At 42.6% G+C, this 14,177-nt stretch overlaps 1 protein-coding gene across 1 annotated transcript in view; it reads left to right on the top strand.

Annotated features, from left to right (window-relative positions):
• The first annotated feature begins 1,467 nt into the window (after positions 1-1,467).
• The window catches only part of MID1 (midline 1), a 328,347-nt gene continuing 315,637 nt past the window's right edge, over positions 1,468-14,177 (top strand). The window contains exon 1 of the mRNA XM_084870018.1: positions 1,468-1,575. The gene's annotated coding sequence lies outside the window, so the exon portion shown is untranslated. The remainder of the gene's footprint in view (positions 1,576-14,177) is intronic.

Here is a 14,177-nt window from a genome sequence, read left to right on the forward strand (position 1 = left end):
CAGTCAACCAGTGGATGAAATAGAACAAGTGATTCATTTTAAAGTCTGGTTTATTTAGCAGGAAATCTTCACCTCCAGCACTCAGGTACCGCAAAGTCTTGAGTCTCTACTTTCTAGTAAGATTTCAGCCGAACTGGTTAGAATAAAAAAGAATTATTACTGTATTTGTGGTAGATAAATTTAGGGGGAAAGAGCCAATTATTGGACAATTGATAGAAATACTTATAGTTAAAAACCATGTTTTGATCCTAGAGGTAGGCCTTCCCCAGAGTTCTTTTAAAAATATTTTTTGCCTTGGGCAGTGCGGCTCAGTTGGTTGAACATCATCCTGTGCACCAAAAGGTCGCTGGTTCAATTTCCAGTCAGGGCACTTGGCCAGGTTGTAGGTTCGATCCCTGGTCAGGGCTCATGTGGGAGGCAGCGAATTACTACCTGTCTCTCTCCCTCTCCCTCTCCCCCTCCCTCTCTCTGTCTCTCCCTCTCCCTCTCCTTCTCCCTTTTCCTCTCCCTCTCCCTTCATATCTCTTTAAAATAAACAAAAACATTTTTTTAAAAAATAGGCTGGTGGAAGGTCAATTAAAAAAAGAAAGAGAGACATATGTACTACTATTTGTAATACTTTAAACAATAAAAAATAAATAAAATATTTTTCTTACCTTCTTAAGCCCAGGAAGTAGTTTAAACATTTTTGCATATAATTATGCAAATCCACAAGTCTTAGCTTTTCTTCCTGAAACCATCAAATAACACTTCAGTATGTGGTCTCAGGAGGGTTATTACATGGAATAAATAGATGCCATTATGTGTCATTTCGCCCATCAGAGATTACAGTAGCAATTATTGTGTTGTAAAAGGAGCAGACTCAAAATGATCACATTGCATTATCTACTAAAGGCCCGGGAAAGTTGAATAACTATTACTTAAGGCATTTGAGCCTCCTTTGATAGAGGTTTGTTCCCATTCTCTTCCTATCACATGTTCTATTCACTTCTTTGAAAATAATTCCAAGACAAGTTACCCTGGTTTTAAAGACATGAAAGATAAATGATAATATCCTATGCTTTGGTTTTTCTCCCTACAATGCCTTCAGATAATGTAAGGTCGATCACAGCTCGTGATATAAAATATTAGCTGTTGACTCACAGTTACGCTAGAAAGGCCAATGTTACAGACTGCCAGGATAAAGATGATTTTAATTAAATCGCACAAATCCCTTTGTACTGCGACGAACCCTATGCGGGCTGACTGCCTCTGAGCCAGCCGTTCTGGCATGTGTAGAGTTAACCAGGTTACTGGCTTCCTAGTTAACTTCTTTCACCAGGAATGCAATTCATGTTTACCTATATAAGGAAACCTGTTCGGCTGACCTGAGTTTGGCGGATTTCTGCTCTGCCTGGGAGGCGTGTGAGCACACAGCCCGGAGAGGGGGAGTGCTCCGAGCTGGACAGAGCAAGCTTCCTGAACGCCCAGCCATTCAGCTGATCCGAGGCAGCCTGCCTGGACGACCTACAGGTTTGCTTTTTCCAGATCCCAGTGAGGAACAAAAACCCCGTCCTGGGAAAAATGGGGAAGCCGGTGAGTCTTACCGATCTCTCTCTTCTCTCTGCTAAGTGGCAGCCTCGCTGCGCTCACCCAGGAAGCCAAGGGGAGGCTGAGCTCAGCCCCTCGCCCCCCAGCTCCTTCCTGAGCAAACACAATGCTTGGCAAATGCCTCCAGACAACTTTCCTGCCTGTTTTGTGCACCAAGAATCCACAGGGGCAATGCTCTGAGTGCTTTAGACACTCCAGCGAGTCTTTTCACTCACAGTTTCTAGACCATCCCGATGAGCAAACTTTCTCATCTTTGTTGCACTCTCAAACACTGGCAATGAGCCTCGGGGTGCTTTGCGAGAAGACTGAGTCCCCAAGGAAGTCATAGTAACTCTAAGTGGGGTTCTCTCGACCGCAGGCAGCGTGATATTCTGCAGAAGTGCAGTTTGTCACTGAACAGGCGGTCTCAAGGTATCATTTTTCATTCCTGCAGCAGCAACATGCTTGCGTCCTGCACATGTAAGAAAGGACACCTTCCGAGACACCGAGGACAGGAAGGAGCTGGGCTGGGCTTTGTTCTAGACAATGCGAAGAAGCTCCCTCTTGCATTCTGACAAGTAGTGTGTGTCTATGTGCACATAAGGCAGGAACGGTGCATAAAGGCTTTATGTCAGAGCCTTGCAGTCCACGCATTTAAGACGTGGCTGTATTCTGTATGTATACAAACATCTCAAGCTGAATGTAATTAAACGTGGGTGTGTGAAAGTGTAACAGGCTTGCTGGGGGTTTTTAGACTTGGGAACAGCCAGTTATGAGACAACCGAGAAAGAAGAAAAACGGTTGCAACTGAGCTCTGAGGCACAGGTATAACTTTGGGAGAAAGTCTGTTTTGGAGTGCAGCTGTCAGAAGTGACTTGGGAATCAGGTTCAAAATTATATTATTTTTATTTTTATGTCAAGGTGGCTCTTCATGGAGTTAGCTTGGCTAAACATTTTGAATATTTGATGGCTCCTCTATCAGAGAAATATTGTTGTTTCCTGACACACAGTGACTGAATCCTGGGGGTCTGGGAAGCAGGATTGTGCTACCAGTTACAGCAAGTGGCACAAGGAACCGGTCTTGAATGTCTCATAGTCAGTAATTAATTTCTTAAATCAACCTCAAGAAAAGTAATAAGGTCAAACAAGCAGATTGGAGAGAATGACCACTTCTTGAAAAAGTGCAGTCATAGCCCATTCCCCATGGAGGCTCTGGATTGAATATAGGGAATGGCAGCTGCTGATTCATAACAACAAAAGCCGGGGCCAGTTCTATGGGGGGCTCTTGACTTGAAAAAGCGTAGCGATTCATAGTAACTTGGTTTCAGTGAGACCTGCTCACCTCTACGAGAATGAAGCCCAGAAAAGCAGTGCGGGTGACGCAGTAGCCGTTTTAATAAATAAGATTCTTAATAGCACAGAAGTGCAGAACTGGGGAGACTGTTGTAAACATTTTAAAGCTTGTTATCTCTTAGGTGCCGCTCCGAAAAACAGGAGTCTTGCTATTGCGTTGCTTTCGGTGGGAATCGGTCACCCAGGAGACACAAAACACTATTTCAAAATATACGGTTAATAACAGATGTTTATACCGGGCTGTCTACCCCCGCCGATGAGATGGCTTCCAGCCAAATCAGCCAGCACGTCTGCCGGTTTTCCTGTGAGTTGATATGTACACAGTTATTATACACTAATTACATCAACAGCCAGGGGAATATATAACCAGAAAGACAGATAAGTCTCCTGGGTCGGGGAGAGCAGGGGGCTGAGCACAGGGTTCTTCAATCCCACGTTTAGAGCTTTCCTTACCGGGAGCCTATGAATGACTGGAGAGGACTGGGGTCCCGGCTCCAAAATCCACTTATCCTTGGCTCTGCAGCCACTCATTTGGGGGCAGTAATAGTGATTATTGTATTTAACACTTTGGTGTTAATAAAGTTCCAGGCCTATTTCTTCTCGGAGATTAAAGTTATTTCAGTGTCCGGACTAATCCTCCAAGGAAAGGCAGTTAGGACATGGTGGTGTTGCATTAACCCTTCCAAGTCACTGGTACTGTGTGGTTGGGGGGAGGGCTGAACCACCCTGCAGCCGCCCAGCCCTGTGAGATGTTAGTGTGTCCAGGGTAAAGGAGACTGAACGATACTGGGGGGAAATAAAACCTAGAAACCAGTCTTTTCAGAGACTTACTATGCTGTTCTTCTGCTCGCATGCTTTGGGGCGCCCCACAGAAGTGTAGCATGTGAACTACAGTTTGCTGCTGATCACCCCGAGGAGCGTTCTTTAAGACAGAGCTTCCCAGCAGCTGGGCCACAAGCCCCGGTCAATGATGACTAGGTTAGAGACATGCCCGGATATCTCTCTCTCTTGGCATCGAGGCCATCAATCTGTGCGTGGGCTGGGCTGTGCCCCCCAAAGGTTCTCTCTGCTCCTCATAGCTCCCTCCATGTGCCCCTATATTGTACAGATAGGATCAATCTCTATATCTGTCATGATTAAGGTGACTAGACATCCCGCTTTTGGCAGGACAGTCCCCCCAAAAGCGGGACATCTGGTCACCTTAGTCATGATGCGTCACAGCTAAAACACTCTGACAATCCAAGCCCAAAATATAGATCACACAAGTCAAAATTCTGCCGTACTGCGTTTACGTGGGTCTTGGGGCTCAGTATGAGAAAGAAGACACCAATTTTTATTGTTAAGGCCCTCTGTATGTCAACTAGTTTGCCCTTTTCATTTTATAAAAATTTTAAAGCATGAATGTGTGAGTGTGTGTGTGTGTGTGTGTGTGTGTGTGTTGTCCTATTCTTAAAGATTTTTTGACAAGTATATGGCAAAGTGTTTTATTTCCTGGGATCCTTTGTAACATTCACTTATCATTTATACTTCCCTTTCTCAAACTGCTATCTGGGTTTGTTTGGCTGGGATTCTCTCGCCACCAGTGTGGCCTAGTCCGGAGGCAATGACATAAAAGGACCTGGTTTTAAAAGTTATTTATTAAGTGTAAATTCTTTCCTTGGACACAGTACCAAATTTGTACACAGCGTTTGTATCCCTGGTGAACTTTCTCGGGCTTTCTCTGCCTACCATTTGACATCAATTACCTTCTCAAAAACATTTGGCGTTATTAATTCCTGTTACATTCATTCAGCAAATATTTATTGAGTGCCTTTTGAAGTCCTGTGCTAAGTACTCTGGAGGAAAAGTGGGTATATAAGAGACAGATGAGTTTAAACCAGATCTTCATGCAACCATAGCATTTCTGCAAAGAGAAATGTCATTATTTGAATGATGTGCAGCATATAAAGTCTATTGCTACAAACTTCCTCAACCACTCACTTTTTGCTGGTCATTCTGAAGGACCTTCTTTAAGGCAGACATTCACAGCTGGTGAGCACAAAGCAGGTGACTTGAACACAGGTCAAGAAGTTCATGCTTTCAGTGAACAGAGAGAGGATCTCCATGTCAGAACACATCAGGCTGATGCCGATGAACTTGGTACACTTCCACGAGAAAGACACCACCTTGCTCCCTGCAGGTCATCAATAGTGACAAAGAGCTGGATGATGCCTCTTCATATTTTGTTAATGTGATTTACAAGACTCTACTTTCTTGGGTTGTCAGAGGTTCCTAGAGTCCCGGGTGAAGAAGAGATATTCCAGAGTCCTGGGGAATTAGGGTGCTCTTATACTCACTGTTAACTACTGAAAATTATTATTTTTAAAAAATGTATTTTTATTGATTTCAGAAAGGAAGGGAAAGGGAGAGAGAGATAGAAACATCAATGATGAGAGAGAAACATGGATCAGCTGCCTCCTGCATGTCCCCGACTGGGGATGGAGCCCGCAACTTGGGCATGCGCCCTGACCAGGAATCAAACCATGACCTCCTGGTTCATAGGTCAATGCTCAACCACTGAGCCACACCAGCTGGGCTAAACACTAAAAATGATTAAGGTACAAGTTCTTATGACGCAGACAAGAGAAGTCACTGTTACCTTTCAGGTTGTATATATATATATGGCTCAGAATTATGGACCGCAAATTAATAACTGGTGTGTGCCAGTAGGATTTTCCTAGTATCTAGGGCATTGACAAAACCAATTTAAACTATGTTGATATTTGAAGAAAGGTTAGCTGGCAAGGTGAGAGACAGGCCTATGACTCCTAGTCAAATGTAAAAAGGACATTTCCATTTTTTAATTAATTGCTTATAATTACATATAAGGGAATCTTCTGTGAGAGAACCTTTCAAAGAAATTGAGTTACTTTATTATTTCCAAGGGTTCCATTAATTTTATTTTTTAAAGGAAAATAAAAATGGCTAGCAATGCTCTGTGGGCTATGGCATTCTCAGATATGCTTGGTACTTAATAACTGTATCTGCATAAAGCATAGCTCTAAACTACAGCGTGGGGCTAAAGTAGGTTTACAGTTTTGAGTATGTAAAACACAGAGTTTATTCTTATTCTATTATTTATTCACATCGTATTATATTCCATACAGACAACTGTAAACCAACTTTAGCCACACCCTGCTTGTGTGCTCATGTGCTCACACTCTCTTGTGAGTTGCTCTTCACTTGTCTAAACTTGAGACAGAAATGAAATTAAGCAGAACCACCTCAATTTGACAGTTTGAGTTTTAACACGTGACAGTAGTGGAATTTTGGTTCAAGAGCCTGAGCCAGGAAATGCTGCATTAGTTATAGGTATTGTTCTGCAGCAGAGGCCTTGGGTAGTTAAACCCAAATTATTTCCCCCCCTGAGTATCTAATCGTGCAGTTATTTAGATCTGTACTGACACACTCAGCATGTATTGCCTTGGGGAACAGAGCAGTATATAAACTACTAGAGGACGGATAACAAGTTTACTCGAACCGATATACTTGGCTTACAGTTAAGAAACAAAAGAATCGCAGTGTTTCCCAAGTTTTTCCAAAGCAGTGGACGGTGTGTTTAGCCAAGTCATCTTAAATTTCTCTGGGATTCAATTTCCTCATCTATCAATAGAGACATAAATACACAATTCATTGGACAGTTATGAGTATCGAAAACGGTCATGTCTGTGAACGCACCTACCACAATGCTCAATCAATAAGTATCAGTGGGATTGAAATGGGGGGAAGTGGATTGGGCGTCTTGAGCAAACAGGAGGTTGGAGTAGAAGTACACACACCAGTGGCCCATATGTAACATTGCCCACTCAGTGATTTAGAAATGTGCTTTTCAGTGAAGTGTGATGTCGTTTCTAATGTCTTGTACTAGGTCCTCTTTGCTTATCTTTGTTACCTGTTTGTCCTCTGTAGGTTTACCTATTTGAGACCTGAATTCTAAAGGCTTCTTCCTTCTCTAAAAAAAATATGTTATTTCAAATATGTTCCCCCTTTTAAGGTGTTTTTCTAAAACAAATAGGTTTTATTAAAAAAAAACAACTCACATTGTATTTATTAATTTTAGACAGCTTGAAAGCTTTTCCAACAACTGTGGTGGGAGGGACTGAGCTAGTTACTAAATTTATTGATAAAAACCCACTTGTTTTACAACTACATTTTTCTGGATTCATAAAAATGACTTTTCAGGGGCCTTGAGGATGGACCTCTTTAAAGTTATTATGCTTGCCCTAGCCAGTGTGGCTCAGTGGATAGAATGTCGGCCTGTGGACTGAAGGGTTCCAGGTTCGATTCCTGTCAAGGGCATGTACCTTGGTTGCAGGCACATCCCCAGTGAGGGACATGCAAGAGGCAGCTGATAGATGTCTCTCTCCCATCGATGTTTCTAACTCTCTATCCCTCTCCCTTCCTTTCTGTAGAAATCAATAAAATATATTTTTTTAAATAAAGTTGCTATGCTCCACAAGGGTCCCACTCTCTTTCTCTCACTCCCACCTGCCACGCCCCACCCTAGTGGAATGTGCCATTTAATCTGACGTAGCTCCTATCATGTAGAGAGAATGTATGCTGTGGGCTGATGTGCCCTGATAGAGTTCACGCCTGGGTAAGGCAAGTGGGAAGCATATGTTGCTGTTGTGATGAGGAAGCAGGCAGCTGTTTTAGTCAGCTCAGGCTGCTATAACAAAACACCATAGACTGGGTGGCTTAAATACTAGACCTTTTTTCTCACAGTTCTGGGTGCTGGGAAGTTCAAGATGAAGGCGAGGACAGATTCAGTGTCTGGTGAAAGCTCTCTGCCTGCCTTGCGGAGAGCCACCTTCTTCTCATGTGTTCACACATGGTGGAGAGACAGCCGACTCTCTCTCACACCCATTGGTTGCCTCCTGAGCTTGTAACCAAGGTAGATACTTAACCGGAATTAAACCTGTAGTCTGTCAGTCTGCAGCCAATGCTCTATCCACTGAACTACACCAGCTAGGGAGGAAATGCACAAGTTTTGAGCCTGAATGTCTTGGGATGGGTTCAAGTCTTAGCTTCTTCATGTACTAGCTATGTGATGCTGTTTCTCTGACTCTCGGTTTTCCCATCTTTAAAAAGTGAAACCATCAACACCCATCTCCAAGGGTTGTTCAGACAATCAGAATAGCTTCATACATGGTCAAAGGCCCTACATACATGAGTTACTATTTACTCCACAAATTCACCACTGATGAAGCCTGGAGGAGGAATAGCTGTTTTCAGTAACTGCCTGGGTGTGAGGTGGTGTGTGAGAATCTTGACAGCCGAGATTTCAGCACTCCGTACATTTACCTAAGTGATGTTTTCTCCTTGTTGATAATGTGCAGGGAAGCTATGAACTTCAGTTGTCTGGTGCATTTCTTCTATTTCATTCCATCCCCCTCTCCTTTTTTCCTCAACCTGGGTTCAGGAATGCCATGTAGGAATAAGCTACATTGCTTTTCTTAGCTGAGATCCTTTATCGCTTGTAAGAGGACTATAGGGTTTAGGAAAATGTAACCTGAGAGTTTGCACTAACAGATGAGCACACTTGATTAAGTTCATGCTCCCTGTAGACTTCGGGGGAAGGTTTTACCATTCTACTAGTCCAGCATCAATTGAGGGAGAATTTTGTATGACATGTGATTCCACTGCCCTTGAGTGACCTCTGCAAATTCCTTTCTGACTTCCAAAGATTCTCTCATTAAAGGGAACCATAGGCAGTGAAAGCTGCAGCCATCGGGTTCGGAGAACCTTGGCATAGGCAGGGGAAGGGGAGAGGGGCTTACACCCTGTGGAATCCAAGTGTTAGCTTCCCTCTCCGCAGGTGTTCTGGAATTGCAGGATGCAGGTCACTGCCCAAATTCTTCTGTTGCCTTCTTCGATTTCTTTCTCTTTGTTCTTTACAAACACTGTTAAGTCTCTTCATTTTAGAGCCACACTTATCTCTCACCGACTTGTTAAGAATATTAAGCTTTTCATCAAAACCCTCTTCAGTCATTTCTTCCCCAAGAAACATTTATTTTCATATATAAAAACATGTGGGAGACAGTGGGAGGCATAGCATGTTCTCACTTCGCTGGTGTAATGTTTGAGTGGAAGATTGTGAAAGCTCATAACCGGAATTAAACTTGCAGTCCATCAGTCTGCAGGCCAACGCTCTATCCACTGAACTACACCAGCTAGGGAAAAAATGCACAAGTTTTGAGCCTGAATGTCTTGGGGAGGGTTCAAGTCTTAGCTTCCTCATGTACTAGGTATACCAGTCTGATTGATGCCTAACTGCTCAGATAGCTAGGCTGCACTTGGGTCTCCATCTGGAAATCTGAGCTTTTACTACATACACCCAGACTGGGATTTGGGTATGTGGGAGGAGTGGGGAAGCAAGTGGAATGAAAGCTGTTATCTGAAATAGAGGTTGTAGGCATGTATGTAAGAGCTTCTTCTTTCTACCACCTTTCCTCTGCCTTCATAATGTTTTTCTCTACATGGTCCATTTTGGTGCAAGTCATTTCAAAATATAAGAGGAGTTTCAAAAGGCAATCCTAAACCTGAATTGTATCTTCCAGAGGGGCGGCCTCTTCACCTCATAAAGACTCAGTTGGCTTTAGGTTTGCTAAGTTCCAAGCAGGAGCATTCAATAGAGCCTTGCAATTAGCACATGCAATAGTAATTGCTCCAACTCTGGATTACACCAGCGAAGTGAGAATATGCTATGCTTCCCACTGTCTCCCACATGTTTTAGGGATCACAATGCAATAGAAGGAAGCCAGAGAAAGAGTTCATACCAGAGAAAGAGTTCGCTTTGCCCATGAATGCAGTTACCTGCCATTAAATCATTTGCCCACAGTTCAAAGATAATACAGGAGCTTGGTAGAATGATCCAGAGTGAAGATCGCTGTAAAGAAAAAACACATCAAACGTGGCAATGAATGAAAAATGGTGAGAACTTCTGTTTCCAGGCCCCCAAATAAAGCTCTTGCAGAGATAAAGATGTATGCTTGATCCACCATCAGGCCTTCTGGTCTGTTTATCCTGTTCAGAAAGACTGGGATCTGGAGGAGTTAGGCCTCTGCCAACAGATTGTAGGTCATAAATTAGTTAATAAAATATGTCCCGTGTTATCTCTAAAACAGCTTATTTTATATATACTTGTCCTTTTGATTTATTTGTGTCTTTGCTTACTCAAGGCTGTATTTTGGTAGCATAAGTCAATATATGAGTTTTAGATTATACAAAGTTTATTTATAAATGACCTGCCTTCTGTGAGGAAAATAAAAGTGGGGGATGTGTGTGTGTGTGTGTGTGTGTGTGTGTGCGTCTCTGTGTGTGTGTATCTGTGTGTCTGTGTGTCTTGTATATAATTTTTTGCTGTTGATCAGGAATCTCAAAGTTAACTTGAGCTCTAAATATATAATATTAGTGATTCCAATGAAATGTGTGTATTGTTATATGCCAAAATGTATTGATTTTTTAGTTTAAAATTAATTTTTATTGCTGCTTCCTAGACCTTTTCAGGGCTTATATAGTTCTAATAGAATATTTTCACGTACTATTACATATACTGCTTGTTGATTAGAGTCACTAGCAATGATAAAGCTACACTCTATGTATCTATGTACATTTACATATATAGAAATGTGCCAATTATAAAATTTCTCTCTCTTAAGGACAATAAGTTGTAGCCATTATTTACTGTTTTGTTTTGTTTTGTTTTTCAAATTCAGATGAAAGAATAAGAAAAGAAAATGTCACAGTACTTTAAGACCAAGTATAATAATTTAGAAGGTAAGTGGAAGTCCAAAGAGGTAAGGGAGGAAGGAAAAGAGAAAAAAAAATAGAGAAGTAGAAGACGTTAGAGTAAGTGAGGTCCCACAGCTGCAAAAAACTATTCACTGCTCCCCAGCCATGGACACCCTCCATATCCAAACAAAAGCTCAGCTCAGCAGACAAACAGGTGGAGGACTAGGGATCAAGAAAAGAAGGGGCAAGCCACCAATTGCTAGGAAATACTGGAGACTAGATAGGAGGGAAGGAGGGAGGGGAAGAAGGGAAGAATGGAGCGTGGAAGAGAGAGAGAGAGAGAGACAGAGACAGAGAGAAACAGAGAGGGGTAGAGGGAGTGAGAGACAGAAAGCGATGACACAAAAGAAAGGATAAGAATGAATGAAACTTCAGTGTAAAAGCTTGCCAATGTAAAGCAAATGAACAAAAAGGAAATACAGAAGAAAGTAAGAAATGAAGAGGTGACATTAAAAAATCAAGAAATAGAAGATGAGACAAAGGGGATGATTGTGCTTCAGTTGGTGGATGGCTGAGGAGACATTAGCTCCCCAGGGGTCTTGAGGAAAGGATCAGACAGCCCTGGAATGAAGGTGGGCTCAGGGAAGAGAGCCAGGAGAGAGCACAAATAAGGGGAAGGTGACACTGCTAGCCCACGGGAGAAGACGGCCAGCCAAGCAGTGGGTTCCACAGAATGGCTGCGTAGTCATGTCCTGATGACACTGGCCCCTGAAGGTGGCAGAGCTTGTCTGATCCGTAATTAGTTTTATCTGTGATAGGAGTGTGAATGCAATTTGCTTTTTAAATGTCCCTGCTGGGAAAGGCCTGTACAGCAGGATCTGGGCTTCTCAGCTATGTGGTGCTCCAGAGGAGACTGGCTCTTCCTGACTGAGTCCACAGTGATTCTCGGGCTGTGACCCATAGCTTGGTGGCCTAAAGAGTTAACCTTCCAAATGTCTTCCAGACTCTCAGGAGTTATTTACTTGGCCAGAAGTACCTCACTTAATATTTATTAAATGCTATGAATTTCACTGGCCCCTGAAGGTGGCAGAGCTTCATAAATGCTATGAAGAGGAAAGGAAGGGAGAGGTTGCAGTGCATGAATTCATTTCCACTGTCAAGCTTTATCCCAGTACCCGGTGCTTGACTTGGTCACTGCAGGGCTGAGAGCCTGCCCGTGACATTCCAAATACAATGTCTTGTGGTTTAGACTTGCTCATTTATTTTGACTGTGATTTTGCTCTTAATAACTTCTGTTTGTAATTCAGCAACCCAAGGAATTGTTTTTATGGCCATTTCGAATCTTAGACTCAATCACACATTTCAAGGCCCATTTCAGGAAACAAGTTAGACGCAGCGTGTTAGCAGTGAGTTATTAATTCTTACCTGCAGCAGCAATGAGACAGAGAGTGGTCAGGGAACACTCCCCAGTTGTTGACTTGGAGTTCTGCAGCTGCATTTAAAACTCCAGTGGGCAATTGTGAAGATGGCAAGCTTCACTTTGATACGGTGCCATAGCACCTCCATTAGTGCCCTGCTCAGAATGCAAACATCTGCTGGCTTTTATTGCCCATGTGTTACTTACAATGGTCTGTTTCTTATGACGTAAATCACTGGAATCAACGGACTATTTTTAAAGACTTTTTTTAGTGTTTCCCTAAAACGATCCCTCTTTACAATTGTTTCATAGATAATTGGCCCTTTAGGTACACAGCGATTGCAAAGTTCATGTTTTCTGCTTTGGTGACCTTTCTCAAGGATGACATTATGACTAAAGCACCCTCCCTGCTGTGGGGTTTGTTGCCTTTGGGGCTCTGTGAAATGTAGCTCCATGTTAGCACATCAGGTCAAAAGAAACTCACATTTCCATTCACTGAATATGGGACAGTCGAACCGCTGGTTATGGCTCATTGACCATAGCTTTGTGGTTTGCCTAGGTCAGTTTGCCCTGCAAGGTTCCCAGTTTCCTTCCCCACATATTTATCTTACCCTGGCAATGCAATCTATTTGCCCTCCAGGCTGTATGCATGCCCATGCAGATAAGCTCAGGGCAGCAAGGACTATCACTTCAATTCCAAGGCACTGGCGGTATTTCAGAGCCTCTTGGTGGACAATGTTATCTTACTTTTATGGCACTAGGGGCCTGAAGCCACTGGGACTGCTCAAGAAAATGAGAGCCATGAAACACAGGCTCTACCTATGGGAAAAACAAACCTATCGCCGAAACCTGTTTGGCTCAGTGGATAGAGTGTCAGCCTGCGGACAGAAAGGTCCCAGGTTCGATTCCGGTCAAGGGCATGTACCTTGGTTGTGCGCACATCCCTGGTAGGGGTGTGCAGGAGGCAGCTGGTCTATGTTTCTCTCTCATCAATATTTCTAACTCTCTATCCCTCTCCCTTCCTCTCTGTAAAAAAAAAAAATCAATAAAATATTTTTAAAACAAACAAGCAAACAAAAACCAATCAATTATGATCGCAGATATGAGAAAAGATTGGCAAAAGGCATGATGAATAGTAGAATGGTCCTTCTTAGCCCGCTGATTAGAAAGGCTTGGGAGGACATGTCTATACATACTATGTCCTTTCACTTATAGAATGTTACCATGTAGGCCATCCAGAAGCGGACTCTCATGATATTCCATAAATTATTGCTCTTGCTCAGATCCTAGGATTGCATAGAAGTAGGAGACTTCCATGGAATTCCCAAAGGAAGAATGTTAGGAGATGATAATTTGAGGATTATGAGAATTCCTGAAATTTTCCCAAAAAATTAAGACAAGGACTAAATGAGAACTCCAAGAAACCAGACAAAACAAATGTGGAAATGTTGGGTTATAACGATTTCTTCCCACATAACATCTATTATTTTTTTCTTACTCTCTCTGGGCTCCAAATAAGGAAATGAGTGTGTACCAAAGGGAAGCAATTAGGGGGGTGAGGGAAGCACACTCAGTGCCTCATGACTGGGAAGAGAAAAATACTGGACGGAGAAATTTGAGACCATTGCATGGAGTAACAGCTACAATGCAGTGTTTAAAAGAAGAATGCAGTGTTCTATATGTCACACACGGAGAGAATGTGAGCAAGGGAGATAAATTACAGCACAAATTCATTTCATTTAATTTGTTGAAAAGAGTAGATGAGTGATCTTGCAACTTTTTCTATATAGTCTCTCTCTCTCTCTCTCTCTCTCTCTCTCTCTCTCTCTCTCTCTCTCTCACACACACACACACACACACACACACACACACACACACACGCACGCATATGCTCACATGATATTAATTGTTCCCCCATAAATAAACCCAAATAAAACTAAAACTAATGTGTGTGTGTGCGTGCGTGCGTGCGTGTGTGTGTGTGTGTGTGTGTGTGTGTGTGTGTGGTGTTGCTTCCCATCCCAGCTAAGAAAGATGTGGAAAAGAACTCAGTTTGATTTCACAA

The sequence above is a fragment of the Pipistrellus hanaki genome (assembly GCF_964339955.1).
Source record: "Pipistrellus hanaki genome assembly, chromosome: X".
In the NCBI taxonomy this organism is placed as follows: domain Eukaryota; kingdom Metazoa; phylum Chordata; class Mammalia; order Chiroptera; family Vespertilionidae; genus Pipistrellus; species Pipistrellus hanaki.